At 40.0% G+C, this 15,924-nt stretch overlaps 1 protein-coding gene across 1 annotated transcript in view; it reads right to left on the bottom strand.

Moving 5' to 3' along the window:
- CACNA2D2 (calcium voltage-gated channel auxiliary subunit alpha2delta 2) overlaps positions 1-15,924 on the bottom strand; it is a 731,412-nt gene that overhangs the window by 341,720 nt on the left and 373,768 nt on the right. The gene's annotated exons all lie outside the window — the stretch shown is intronic.

The following is a 15,924-nucleotide window of genomic DNA, read 5'->3' as shown; positions in this document are numbered from 1 at the left end:
GTTGTCATATAAACATATATCCATTGTAAGATAAAATACAGGAAATAGTATAAGGGCAGACTAGATGGACCATGAGGTCTTTTTCTGCCGTCAGTCTTCTATGTTTCTATGTTTCTATCCTTGGAGTCACTCGGGTTCCTTCTTACTCAAGTATACAGTGGCCACACCACTTGTGTAATTGCCTGAAACAAAAGTATATTTTAAAAAAACAGGGACAGCAAGCCACTTCAGATATTAGAACTCGCTTCTCTGGCAAATATATTCTGCTTTCAAATTCTTAACCACAATATCTTTGGGGCAAAAGGAGGGAGACATTATATGAGAGAAACCATTAGGAACCCATATAGAGTAATAAAAAGTAGACACAGACTTCACAGAGAAAGCTTACCCGTTTCCAATTACTCTTTTCTGTTTGCTTTAATTGTAATTTTTCCCCCTGCAATTGTCAAGTCTGCATTGACTTCTGAAATGGCTGAGATAATTAAAGGGTGCCTCCACGTCCTGCTGTCTTTCATCCCCAATGCCTTAGAAAGTACCCAGAAATTACATTGCTATTGCCTTCATGTTTGCAGACCCCCCCATGTCTTTATTTATACACCTAGCTATGTTTAGATGTTTCTCCAATTGTTACTGACTCTGAGTGCCTTATATAGCCCTCTGCCATAAACATGGTCAAAACAATAATAATAATAAACAATTACAAAACAGCAGTCTAATTACTAACACCCTTTTCATGCCCCAAAGAATAGTGACAAGACAATTAAAACAGAACTCCCATAAGAGTATGGATCCATCTTAAAAACAAAAACAACACACCACGCCCTGTGGTTATAGTCCTGTTCTCCGGGAAAATCAGGAATATATCTATAGTTGACAGAATGCTTTAGATACTCAATTTCTTTCTTTCTAGAGCTCTCCATAACTGCAGGCTGCAATTCCATCACCTTCCCTCAGAAATGCAACTTTAGAAATTGACTGATAGGGTCCCAAAATTGTCATGTTGAACAATAGGTTTTTGAGGATGGGTCTACCACCCTTTCCTTCAAGATAGTTGACACCAATCTCTGTCAAGGATGCATTCACTACTACTGTGACCCAGCTTCCTGTCACCTCCCAGAATGCTTTGAGCAACCAGAAAGGATAAGGATCCAGACTACAGGTGTTAGAATTGTGAACCCTGATCAAGTTCCCACATAACTTGCCAAGGTGGTAGCCAACACAACAGAGAGCTGCTTTGAGGAATTTATTAATTTACTAATAAGTAGGATAAAACGGGGCAGATCTGTTCAGAGTTGGATATTACTTTGAACAAATCTGCCCAGTTGTTATCAGCCGAGGGGAGGATCCCGAGGTCCAGCTCAGGAGTGGGTTCTAACTTACTTCGCTACCAGTTTGCTTCCTCACGCGCCACGTGGCCACGCCAATGGGCAGTGTCTAAAAATTCAACAAAAATCTTTTTTTTAAAAAGCCAAAAACAAGATGGCGACATATGTGCAATGTTGGAAACCTGGCTTCTGCACATGTGCAGAAGGGGAAAAAACCCCTCAGAATTTTTTAAAATTCCTCCTCCCCTTCCCCCCAAAAGATTGGGGCATTCAAGGACCGGCATCGACTGAACTAATTCTGCGATGTCATCATGACATCACCAGCAGTTTGCTACCAGTTCTATAGAACCAGTATGAACTGGGAGGAACCCACCTCTGGTCCAGCTAAGCAAAATCAGTGATGGTGGATGCATTTTCAAAAGCAAACACAATAGCTCTATGTTAACAGAACATGTCCTAGTACAGTGATGGTGAACCTTTTTTCCCTCAGGTGCCGAAACCATGTGCCAGAAATGTAACTTTAGAAATTGACTAATAGTTTCCCAAAATTTTCATGTTGAACAATTGGTTTTTGAGGATGGGTCTACCACCCTTTTCTTCAACATATTTGACATCAATCTCTGTCAAGGATGCATTCACTACTACTCTGACCCAGCTTCCTGTCACCTCCCAGAAGGCTTTGAGCAACCAGAAAGGGTAAGAATCCAGACTACAGGTCTGAATTGTGAACCCTGTTCAATTTCCCACATGACTTGCCAACACAACACAACAGAGTGCTGCTTTGAGGAATTTACTAATAAGTAGGATAAAACTGGGCAGATCTGTTCAGAGTTGGATACTACTTTGAACAAATCTGCCCAGTTTTATCCTACTTATTAGCACATTCCTCTGCTCTGTTCTATCTCATCGTAATAGGGTTTAGTAAAGAAAGACACGAAAAACAGTTGTAGAATTTTTGCTCTCCCCTCTATCAATCTCCTCCTCTACTTAAGAAAATCCAAGGTTCTTCACTTTGTTACAAGGAATCTGTAAGCATGCTTAGCAATGCCTTTCCTCATCTTGTGATTTCCTCTTGTCACTCCCAATCTAAGCCCTGCAACATTATTTCACCTAACAATCTCCAGTGATATTTAGTGACTGTTGTTCTTTGCATTTTCAAACAGATGGTTTTTATTTTTTTCAGTGCTGACCCAAGTTCCTTTTCTTTTTGCTGAATTTTTGTGTTTTCTTGTTTATGACTTTTCTTGTAAATCACTTTGACATTTAAAGAACTGAATTGGATTAAAAATAATATATCTGTAAGCGACAAAACTCACTCTTGCTTGGTGTGATTGCTGCTGATTTCGATGAAATGCCTGCTTATTGATCTGCATGGTTTAAAAATACCAGCAACTCTTTGCCATAGGCAGGTATGATGGGAATCATGCCCTACAATGACAGAAATCTGATCCCTGGGCTAGAAGAAATGTTCTTTTGCTGCTCTTCACCGACTCAGTGCTGTCTTCTGCTAATCGGGACAGACAGCTGCTATGACACACTAACACTTCGCAAGTGAACTACAGGATATGTTAATAGAGAGCAAAGTAGCAGCAGCAGCGACTGCAGTAAGAGGATTTTAAAATCACTGAGGCTTTTTCTTTGGAGGTGTTCACGGAGAAAGGAGAATTGAAAATTAAAACAACTGGACTTGGGGAAGATAAACAGAGGCTAGAAAATCTCTCTTGCCAGGGCCCCCCTTCTCTTCTGTCCCATTTTCTTTCTGCTTTTATTTGTTAGAGCAGTGATTTTCAACCTTTTTTGAGCCATGGCACATTTTTTACATTTACAAAACCCTGGGGCACATTGAGGGGGGGGGGCCCTAAAAAAAGTTTGGACAAATTTTTTTTCTCTTTCTTCCTCCCTTTCGCTCTATTTCTCTCTCCCTCTTTCTCTCCCTTCTTTTTTTTCTCTCTCTCCATCCCTCTTTCTTTCTCTCTTCATTCCTTCCTCTCTTTTTTGCTCTCTTTCTCCCTCCCTCCATCCCTCCCTCTATGTCTTTCTCTCTCCCACCTTCCCTCCTTCTCTTTCTCTCTCTCTCTTTCTTTCTTTCTCTCTCTTGTTCTCTTTCTCTCTCTCTTGCTTTCTTTCTCTCTCTCTCTTTCTTTCTCTCTCTTTCTTTCTCTCTCTCTCTCTTTCTTTCTCTCTTGTTTTCTTTTTCTCTTTCTTGCTTTCTCTCTCTCTCTCTTTCTCTCTCTTTCTTTCTCTCTCTCTTTCTTTCTCTCTCTCGCTTTCTTTCTTTCTCTCTCTCTTGTTTTCTTTCTCTCTCTGAGCTTCGCGGCACACCTGACCATGGCTCATGACACACTAGTGTGCCGCGGCACACTGGTTGAAAAACACTGTGTTAGAGAATTGGAATGAAGAGCACGCATTGCAGTTTGTCCTGTGATTATTTTGCTGGTGATAGATTTAGGCACAATTACCATACAGATGCCAGAAAAGGCTCAATTGTCCCTACAGAGACTCAGCTGGACTACTGCAATAAAAGGAGGAAAGGGACCCAAAGCATCTTTAGGCTGAGAAGGGGAAAAGGCCGTGAGCCAGAAAGAGGGGGATCCCCCTTCCCTGTCACTGTTTAGCTCTTCAACACGGTGAGTTAGGATGGAGAAATTGCTCTTCTCTCAACTAATTTCCAGAATTAAACCAAAACTCTTGGTAATTGTTAGGGTGGGAAGGAAAGGATTGGGGTGGTGGTGGTTATGTTTTCACCCTTGATTCCAGTCTACAAAGAAAAATCGACTCTTTTCATTCCTTCTGCTTTGCCACATAAGGATCAAAGTTATCTTCCTGGCACCACAGCAGTACCCATAATGACCTAAACTCCAAATAATTTGGAGGAAGAATAGGAAAGGAAAAGTTGAAAATGTTTTCAGAAGAGAAAGAAAAAAAAACGCAAGAAGAATGAGCTAATTGTGCATATCAGAGATGAAGGGGACCAGGAAAGGAATCATTAAGCTCTTCTTTATTCTGGGGTTGCTGAATGTCTGAGATAACAGAGATGAAAGATGATTTGCTTATATTTACATGGTGGCAAAGTGGCCCATGGGTCACAAATAATAGACAAAGATGCATTTCTGGCTGGAGTGGAAAAGGAAGTCACAGAAAGGGCCCTTTGCACTGTTGATGGAGGGCACTGCCACCATCCTAGGAGAAAGGTTACAGACCTGCCAGTGGCAGATAACAACATACAACATGGAACCATCTCTGTGGGGGACCTGTTTTCAAAAAACTTAACTGTTCCCTTCTTTGCAGCCCAAGTCATTTCTATTAGACTCTGCTGGATACCAGCAAAGAAAGGAAATGGAGTGAGACCTAAAGACATTAATCTGCCAGGTGCATAAACTAGCTTCCAAGCCATCAAACACGTTATTATGGGTTGGAGATTTAAATATTTGTGGAGAAAACCTAGAATCATCTACTCTAACTTGCTAAATGCCAAGAAATTCATGAAGTGTCTCTTACTAGTCATACATTTTAAATGTATACATTTAAAACCCATATGTTGACAATAAGATTTTTATTAATATTGCTTCTTCATTGCTTATTTGAACCCTATGACAATCATTAAGTGTTGTACCACATGATTCTTGACAAATGTATATTTTATTTTATGTACGCTGAAAGCATATGCACCAAGACAAATTCCTTGTGTGTCCAATCACACTTGGCCAATAAAGAATTCTATTCTATTCTATTCTAATTGACAATAACCTACAATTTAACAGTTATACATTTATACTCCAATTTTGATTATCTTGACTAAACACTCTGCTCACTGTTCTATTTAAGGTAAAGGTTATTTACTCAGCTCTTTCTATTGTTCTAGCTAGGAGTAAAGGTTAAATACAATCACATGCTCACCTATACGCTTGACATGATCTGTCTGTATATTAATCAATTATTGCATTGTTTCTAATTACCTATCTCTGGGGTAAACCAATAATTGTAATTGTGTGCAGAAGAAGATTAATATAAGAATAAACACAGTTGACCAAGAGGTGAGACTTGCTAGCTCAGGGAGCTTTGCCCAAGAATCATGTCTACATGTTTATGATTACTACATTAAATCCTGAATCATTTATTGATCAGGCTGCTGAAACTCTTAATCTCTGTCACTATTTACAATTCTAAATCATATTTCTATCATAAACCTGTTAAGAGTCAAACCCCATACCTTAAATCTAGCTTTCCTTATTTAAACAACATGCTTCTTAATTGCTTCTTTGGGAAATGGTAGGTTAAATCTGCTAAATGTATGTGCAAGTCAAGCAGAACCAGGATGACAATGTGTCATTTTAAAAGGAGCTCTTTTTCTAAAAATATACGTAAAAATTCTTGTGCCATTTTTGACTGCCTCTGTGTAGCTTTGGATGAAACAATGCAAGCAAATGTTGCCCATTAAGTGACTTGGAAAAGGTGATTTTCAATCCCTAATTGACCATAATTCTGTATACTTGAACTCAGTGCAACCATTAAGTTTTAAAGTGAAAATTGGGCAGTAAATAATTGTGTTCTGCTGTAAGATTAGTTTCAGATTAGCTTAGTTTCCAGGATAATTATACCATTGACATTATAAAGGTCTTAGCAAAAGATTTCCCTATATGCTCTATTGTTTATCTGTCCTTCTTTCGAAAGTAGAACATTCCTTCACAAGATGATCCCTTATTTCTGCCAACTGATGGCCAACACATGTTTCTCACTTTTGATCTGTAATGGCAGCCTCTTCTACCTTTTACTTCATGGGAGTATGACAGCCTACTATAAAAATTGATTAAATTATTAAAATGACCAGAAACTGGAAATCTGCTGAACAAAGCTGTACATTCTATATCACATTTTCCCAAAAAGGCACCCTTGAAATAACTTGGGATTGCAACTCCTAGTATCAATCAGGAGGCTGTCTAGAAATCTGCAACTTAAATCGATTTGAAAGACATCCAATTGAGAAACATTCTTCTATATACAGTAAATCTATATAGGTGTCGCTTGTATCCTAAGATTTTTACTAATATTGATTGTTTCTTCATTGCTTATTTGACCCCTATGACAATCATTAAGTGTTGTACCACATGATTCTTGACAAATATATATTTTATGTACACTGAGAGCATAAGCACCAAGACAAATTCCTTGTGTGTCCAATCACACTTGGCAAATAAAGAATTCTATATATTCTATTCTATATATAATTCTATATAGAACATCTGAAGACACTCTGCTTATCTTGTTATGATCCTGATTCTAACTGAGCAGTTCCTCCACCTGGATCAATGCCATCCTTCAATTACTAACTTAGACTATTGATTCTGAGGACCCAAACCTGTACAGCCTGACCCAACTCACTGGGTTGTTGTTGTGGGGAAAATAGGAGTAAGAAGGTGTGTTAGATATGTTTGTTGCCTGGAACTACTTATAAAAACAATAAAGATGAGAAATACAGAAAGAGAAAGGAAGTAAGAGATAGAAAAAGAGAAGGAAAGAAGGCACAAAAAGAAAGGAAAGAAAAAAATTAAGAAAATTCTCTAGATTACTATTTCTACAAATCAGATAGGTATAGGCCCATGATGGCAAACCTATGGCATGTTTGCCAGGAAGTGGCAGAAAGAGCCATTTCTCTTGGCACTCAAGCCATTGCCAACCAGTTGATTTTTGGCTCATTTCCGGACTTCTGGGAGGCCCAGTTTTTTGCACTCCCCAGGTTCCAGAGGCTTTCCTTGAGCCTCCACGAGGGAAGAAATGGCCTCCCCCTGGCCTTCAGAGGCCCTCCACAGGCCAGAAACAGGCTCATTTCTGGACTTCTGTCACTTCTGGTAGGCCCGTTTTTTGCACTCCCCAGGTTCCAGAAGGTTTCCTTGAGCCTCCACAAGGGAAGAAATGGCCTCCCCCTGGCCTTCAGAGGCTCTCCACAGGCCAGAAACAGGCTCATTTCTGGACTTCTGGCATTTCTGGTAGGCCTGTTTTTCACTGTTGTCAGGCTCTGTAGGCTTTCCTCAAGCTTCCAGGAAGGTGAAAATGGCCTCTCTTGGGCTTTGGAGGCGCTCTGAAAGAGGGGGGGGGGGGGAACACGGGGTTGTGTGCATGGCAGGACAGGATGCACGCAAGAGGTGTATGCACATTGCATTATGGGTGTCGGCACACTTTCTCGTGTTCTGTTGTACACACACAACTTTGGGCATATGAAGAGAAAAGGGTTAGCCATTACTGGTATAGGCCAATAGATAATACCAAGAGTAAAAATTGATGGAATAAATATAAAACTTAATTGCTCCTCTATATTGTTACTCAGGTTCAAAAATTTTCAGCTGAACTGCCTGGTACCCAGTTGGAAAGTTTTCTCAGATGTAGTGCTGTTATTCAGCTGAATAACCACAGAGACAGTCACATCAAGGGACACATCAAGATGGAATACAGGGAACCCTGTGGTGTGGGGTTCATGGAGCAACAATATTTGCTGTTCATTTCATGTCTGCTTATTTGAGTGGATAGGCAGAAAAATATAGTGGCTGCCCTCTGCCTCCTGCACTCTAGTGTACAAGTGCACTAGAGTGCCTTCCGTCCCCTGTCCTATTGCTCTCCTATATCTCCTATATACCTTTCCTCTATTCCTATATCTCTTCTTTTATTCTTTCATTGATATATTCTATTCCTATATCTTCTTTTCTATTATTTCTTAGATATATTTTACTATGAGTATCTCCTCTATAACCTTCATCATGTATTTTACTATGTGTATATTGATATATACCCACTAAAACCCTCATTGTGTATTGGACTTTTATATCCTTTCTTTATATATAATAACTCATGTCTATCCTCTTCAATATGTATTGTGCATTGGACAAAATAAATAAATAAATAAAAAATAAAATAAATTCACTGTGTTATTAATATCTGGATGGGAGTGGAGCTTTTCCTGTGGGAATCAGGGCTCTGAACTAGAAATTTAGAGTTGTCAGCAAGGCAGCTTTGGAGATGTCACTCGTCTTCAAGGAGAAAACAGTTATCTCTAGGCATTTATTATGTAATATTGAGATAACTAAAACTCTACTTGATTCTGGCTTTGGGTTATGGAATTGAAAGCTAGACATATGAAAGTCAAAGTGGAAGGGATTGTCCTCTATTCTCTCATCACAGGCAAGAGAAGCTCAAAACCATCATTGTTCCTGCACATTGCTATTGCTATTCACAACTTAGATAGAGACAGTATGCAGGCTTTCAGCTGTCTGGATTTGTTGGAAGACCAGGGCATACAAGGATATAAATAGATCTGGGTATCAAAGACCCCTTCTCATAAGCTGAGCTCCAATATAGTTTGGAGCATATGACAGTCCAGTGAAAACACAATTTTGCTGTGTTTAATAATGGAGTGAGAAAGCTATTTCTTCCCAAAAGCCAAACTAGCTCTAGGAAAATGCTCCAAAAGAAATGTCACAAATAAGTTGCCTTGTCGGCCAAAGTACTGAAGATCATAAAATTGCAGCCACACAGGCCCTTAGAATCTCCAAGGACCCTTCCATTTAATTTCTCCACTTAGATCAGGGGTGTCAACTCAAGTTCCACAGGCTGGATCTGGCCCACGGGGTGCTTAAATCCAGCCTCTGGGGCTGGGCTGGAAATTTAATTTAATTTAATTTAATTGACTTTAAGCTGCCCAACTCCTTGTGAACTCTGGTTGGTGTACAAAATAAATAATACAGTATAAAACAAAGTGTTCGGAAACTTCAGATCGTGCAGAACGCAGCCGCGAGAGCCATTGTGGGGCTTCCAAGATTCGCCCACGTTTCTTCAACACTCCGTGGCTTGCATTGGCTGCCAATCAGTTTCCGGTCACAATTCAAAGTGTTGGTCATGACCTTTAAAGTCCTACATGGCATTGGACCAGAGTACCTCCGGAACCGCCTGCTACCGCACGAATCCCAGCGACCGATAAGGTCCCACAGAGTTGGCCTTCTCCGGGTCCCGTCGACTAAACAATGTCGTTTGGCAGGCCCCAGGGGAAGAGCCTTCTCTATGGCGGCCCCGGCCCTCTGGAACCAACTCCCCCTGGAGATTAGAACTGCCCCCACCCTCCCTGTCTTTCGTAAACTACTCAAGACTGACTTATACCGCCAGGCATGAGGGAATTGAGACACCTTTCCCCCAGGCTTTTTTTTAATATACTTTGTTTTATGTTTGGTATGAATGTGCTGTTTGGGTTTTTTTAAAAAAAATAATGTTAGGGTTTTATATGTTTTTTAATATTAAATTTGTTCCACTGCTATATTGTTTTTATTACTGTTGTGAGCCGCCCCGAGTCTTCGGAGAGGGGCGGCATACAAATCTAATAAATAAAATAATAAATAAAATAAACAATAACAAACAACATACTAAAAGAAAAATATCAAACAGCCGGCACGCAGTGCCTCTACCAGCTAAAATGGACTGTGTGCAGCACCCACATGCCTCATTTTCACCCTCCAGGGCCTGCTGCAGCACTCTGCTGGATGAAAACAGGCCGAAAATAGAGTGCTGCAGGAAGCCATGGAGGGTGAAAACAGGATGCAGGGGGACTGTGCATGGACCCCCCAATGGCCATTTTGGTCAGCAGGGTGCTGCAGGAGGAATCTGTCCATCTCCCCCCCTGTCTCCCCCAATGACCATTTTGGTCAGCAGGGTGCTGCAGGAGGAATCTGTCCATCTCCCCCCCCTGTCTCCCCTAATGACCATTTTGGTCAGCAGGGTGCTGCAGGAGGAATCTGTCCATCTCCCTGCCTGCCTCCCCCACTCCTGGCCCACAGAGGAGAACTACAATGCTGATCTGGCCCTCAAAGAAATCCAATTTGACACCCTTCACTTGGATCTCACAAAAGCATTAAATGAAAACCCTGTAACATTGCCCAGAAATTATAGTTTATTCTGACTTGTAAGGGAACAAAAGAAATAGCGCTTCAACTTTTATACAGCTCCATATAAGCTTTACAGGCCTCTCTAAGCAGCTTACAGAGTCAACATATTACCCCCAGCAATCTGGGTCCTCATTTAACTGACCTTGGAAGGATAGAAGGATCAGTAACCTTGAGCCGATGAGGATCGAACCCCTGGCTGTCAGCAGAATTATCCTGCAATACTAATCACTGTGCCACCATGTCTCAAGACAGCTATACTGACTTAATTAAAACTATCCCATTCACAATTGATGTTGGGAGATATTATTCCATCTTCTACAACCTCCAATATAGTGAAGACTATGGAATGCTAAGGCGGTATGACGGTAGTAAATTCAGTAGAATTCAGTAAGGCTTATGTTTTTGATATAGGAACAACAAGGTGACACAGAATTAAATAAATTAAACTGATTCCATTCTGAAAGGTGCACCGAATCTCTTACCGCAGAGCTGTAAGAAATCTTTAATCACCAGAAATAGAATGATACCTCAATGAAAAAGTTAGTTTCATACCGCTCTTCAGAGGAATCCACATATCTGCATTCTCTGTCTTTGCCTTAAAAAGCGATTGTCACAACTCTCACTTAAGATCAGGGGAAGAGAGAATGGCCAAATTGAAGGGCCATGTGAAAATCAACATTACTTAGCTTCAGATCTCTTTAGTACAATATATTTCTGAAGACCATCTAAATGGCAGTCTTCCCCTACCGTACCAGGTGTCTTCCATTTGTAAGAGCTGTGGTAATGCATTGGTTAGAATGAGTGGTTAGGATGCAGTTCTGCAGGCTACTTCTGCTGACTGCCGGCTACCTGCAACATGTCAGTTCGAATTTCTTCAGGCTGAAGGTTGACTCAGCATTCCATCCTTCCGAGATGGGTAAAAATGAGGACCCAGATTGTTGGGGGCAATATATTGACTCTGTGTAAACTGCTTAGAGAGGGTTGTAAAGCACTGTAAAGCTGTATATAAGTCTAAGTGCTATTGCTATTATATATCTGGAGGTCAGCAGTCATGTCCACTGGGGGTTCTTGTCTTCCTTTCTTTTTTCTATCCTCTGCTTCCCCTCCCCACTCAATAACTGACTCTCCTTTCTTGCTCTACCTCTCTCAGTTGTAGAAATTTCCACTGCGGCATTTGAATCCTCCATGGGGTAGCCATTGCCATTCAGCGTGTGTTTCACTCCTTTGTCTTTTCACAAATGATACTCTAGTGGAGTCTTAGGTCTCAGGCTCACTCAGGCGTAAAGTTATAACAACAGCCTTTAGCAGCACTCAGCGCTTGCCCTTAGATCCTTGAAAGAAGTAAACGGAATGTCACATTAACTCCCTTTAAAGAAAGAAATGTGTCTTAGTGAAGAAAGTGGACAGGCAGGCAGTGCAGATTGCCTAGTGCGATGGGAGAAGAGTGATGGGGAAATATTTTTCTTCCCATAAGACTTTTTTCACTGACCTTCAGTAGTTGCTCCCTCCAATCACTTATTCCTATCTACGGTATATACCTCTCTGTCTCCATCTCTATAGGAAATAATCCCATCACCCAATCAACCAAATAAAAAGGCAGTAACTTCATTTAATCTTTGCCAGAACAGACTTTGATTCTACTTATAAGTGCATTCCACAGTATTAGAAGGATGCTATCTAGGTTAGAAGCATTGTCACAACTAAAATCTATCCATAAGGGTGTCCTATTGTCTACCCTATTTGGGGCTAGCCTAAAACATTTCACAGCCTGTTGTGGATTTGCAATTAGCACTCCAGCTAAATTTATACTCCAGAGTACAATGGTACTTCTACCTAAGAACACCTCTACTTACGAACTTTTCTAGATAAGAACCGGGTGTTCAAGATTTTTTTGCCACTTCTCAAGAACCATTTTCCACTTACAAACCTGAGCCTCTGAAACTGTAACCAGAAAAGGCAGGGAGAAGCCTCTGCGGGGCTTCTCTAGGAATCTCCTGGGAAGAAACAGGGCCGGAAAAAACAGGGAGAAGCCTCTGTGGGGCCTCTCTAGGAATCTCCTGGGAGGAAACAGGGCTGGAAAAGGTGGGGAGAAGCCTACACGGGGCCTCTCTAGGAATCTCCTGGGAGGAAACAGGGTCTCCGCCCTCCCTGTGGTTTCCCCAATCGCTCGCATTATTTGGTTTTATATTGATTCCTATGGGAAAAATTGCTTCTTCTTACAAACTTTTCTACTTAAGAACCTGGTCACGGAACGAATTAAGTTCGTAAGTAGAGGTATCACTGTACATTAGATTGCCTAATTGCCTAAACATTATTTTGTTTTCAAACCCTATTCACCTTTTTGAAAATGCTTGTATCTAAGATATTAAATTTTCTGCTTTTTCTGAGATGCCAAACCATTTTCTTTTGGAACTGTTACCTCACCTCCCAAAAATCTCACATGGTTATTGTGGGAAAATTTCTCCAGAATGACTGAATAAACCTATGTAAATAAAGAAAGAACAAAGAAACCTTCTAAAGCATATTTGTAAACAAAAATGCTATAAACTCTGAGAGGCATATGGTACATCCACATGCTTCCTGCATCAGATATGTAGGAGAAATTACCACTTGAATCCAATGGATATTAAAGTCAGCTTATGCTTTATCCATGCAGCAGAATATAGTGCCAGAAGCTAGTTGCTGTTGTGTTCAATCTGTTGCACTCAAAACAGTCTTTGAGTACCCTTAAAGACCAGCTAATTCATTATAGCACAAGATGTTGTGGGCTATGATAATTTCACAATTAGTTGCATAAAATAATAGCCTTGAATTTCAAGTATGTAGAGATCCATGACTGAATTTTATAAACAGAACAGTTCCTAACAGCCACAATTTCCACTATAAAACGGCTGAATACCACTTGATTCTATTATGTATTTGGGGCCATATTTTGCCATATTCATTGTCTTTTAATGACCCCATAATCCCTTGCATCAGGGTGGAGTCGGGGCAACTGAATGGAGCTGAGTCTTTACTGGCTGGATGCCCTTCCTATCGCCAATGCAGAGTTCGCAGCTGATATTTTCTCATTGTGTCCTGAGAGAGAAATATTTGCTGCTACTCAGGATTGAACTCACAGCCTCCTGATTGCGAGGCAAGAACTCCACCTCTAGGCCACCGCAGCATTACACATTTTCGGGTATAACTTTTATATCATTTATACCATTCCACATTTTGCCATATTCATGATGGATCAATAATCAATGACCACATTTGGAATACTGTGTTCAGTTCTGGAGACCTCACCTACAAAAAGATATTGACAAAATTGAACAGGTCCAAAGACGGGCTACAAAAATGGTGGAAGGTCTTAAGCATAAAACTTATCAGGAAAGACTTAATGAACTCAATCTGTATAGTCTGGAGGACAGAAGGAAAAGGGGGGACATGATTGAAACATTTAAATATGTTAAAGGGTTAAATAAGTTTCAGGAGGGAAGTGTTTTTAATAGGAAAGTGAACACAAGAACAAGGGGACACAATCTGAGGTTAGTTGGGGGAAAGATCAAAGGCAACATGAAAAAATATTATTTTACTGAAAGAGTAGTAGATCCTTGGAACAAACTTCCAGCAGACGTGGTTGGTAAATCCACAGTAACTGAATTTAAACATGCCTGGGATAAACATATATCCATCCTAAGATAAAATACAGAAAATAGTATAAGGGCAGACTAGATGGATCATGAAGTCTTTTTCTGCCGTCAGTCTTCTATGTTTCTATGTTTCTATCAGGGCTTTTCATATTAAGAGGTAGCCAAGGAAAAGGCCTGGTAACAGCAGGATTCATCTAGAGAAGATAAAAATTAGTAAAGCTGTGGCTAAACCTTTTCTCTTGGAATTTTATGTTAATTGTCTGAAAGGGATGTCTTTGTTCATAAATAAGTTGCAATCAGTTTTTTAAAAATTTTGTACTGGGCTATAGATTTAAAGGTTGATTGCTTACGTGGGCAGATTCTAAAATAAAGCTAAGTAAATAGAAACAAAATAAGGACTTAACAATTACCCACCCCTCAGCTCAACACAGGTTTGGATTTCCCAACTGATACATCTCATTGCAAAAAATTATCAATTTAAATGCACGACAATTGTCTCCCATGAGAACGGTCATTTTGTGTAATGCACATTCATGCATCACGATTATTAGAAGAGAATTGCAAATGACATTTAATTATGTATCCCACAATAAGCTTGGAGCCACTTCAAATCAGGCACCCACCTGACCAGGAAAGTATGCAAAAGAATTGAAACAAATGATAAAGAATATGAAACTTAAGATCTGCTTTGCACAATTTTACTGGTCCAGAAGACCTTCCTTCCTTCCTTCCTTCCTTCCCTCCCTTCTTCCTTCCTTCCTTCCTTATTTATTGTCAAAACATGTACAAGATAACAGATATAAACATAAACAAAAGTATAGGTAAAGTATGGGACAGGGACAGTAGGCACAATGGTATGCTTATTCATGCCCCTTTCAAACCTCTTAGGAATGGGGTGAGGTCAACTGTAGATAGTCTTTTGGGGGTTTGGGGAAGAAACCACAGAGTCAGGTAGTACTTTCCAGGCATTGATTACTCTGTTGCTGAAGTCGTATTTTCTGAAGTCGAGTTTTGAGCGGTTTACATTGAGTTTGAATCTATTGTGTACTCAATTGTTGTTGCAGTTGAAGCTGAAGTATTCATTGACAGGTAGAACACTGGCAGATGATTTTATGAACTACATTTAGATGAGAGCAAAGGCTTCATAGCTCTAAGTTTTCTAAGCCCAAAATTTCAGGTCTGGTGGAATAAGGTATTCTATTGCAAACAGAATGGAGGACTCTTCTTGTGAAATATTTCTGGACTCTCTCAATTGTATTAATGTCCGATATGCAGTGCAGGTTCCAGATGAGTGAGCTGTATTCGAGGATTGGTCTGGCAAATGTTTTGCATACTCTGGTTAACAGTGTAATATTGCCAGAGAAGAAGCTATGCAAGATTAGGTTAACATTTGGTTACTATTAGGTTAACAATTATTGCCTTTTTGACAATGTTGTAATAATTGGCTCTGGCACTCCAAAGGTTTTTAACAGAGTGAGGGTTGTCTACAAGATCATGCCTTCCAAGTTTATATTTTGTGTTTGGATTCGTTTTGCCAATGTGTAAGACAGAACATTTGTTGGTTGAGATTTGAAGTTGCCAGTTATCAGACCATTGAGATACATGGTCAAGTTCTTTTTGAAGGCTAGAAGTATCGTCGGTGGTGTACCTAAACAGTTTGCCTTGAGTATAGTCTTAATGTACATGCCCTTAAAAATCCATACACAGAAATGAACACAAATTAACTTTACGAAGGTAGTTTTATTGTAACAATATAATGAAAAAGTTCATCACGCTTCCCCTTTTATTCATATATTAAGCTTCCATGACTTATTTTCCTAATGCTTATCCATGATTCCCAATCGGCCTTTTCAAAAAGTGTTAACTGTTAAATTATAAACAACTTCAGGTACCTGGAAGAGTATCACTCCTTTATAGAGCAACATGGACTCTAAAGTAATTTTTTGAGGTTGCTTTCTAAGTACCTCTGCCAGATGATTAAGAAATAATAATCAATGGTGCTACCTGGATTAAGGTATGCCCTTCTGTTCTTGGAAAAGTTCA

Source organism: Erythrolamprus reginae, chromosome 2, assembly GCF_031021105.1.
Source record: "Erythrolamprus reginae isolate rEryReg1 chromosome 2, rEryReg1.hap1, whole genome shotgun sequence".
NCBI classification, from domain to species: domain Eukaryota; kingdom Metazoa; phylum Chordata; class Lepidosauria; order Squamata; family Dipsadidae; genus Erythrolamprus; species Erythrolamprus reginae.
This window is presented reverse-complemented; position numbering and strand designations above follow the sequence as displayed.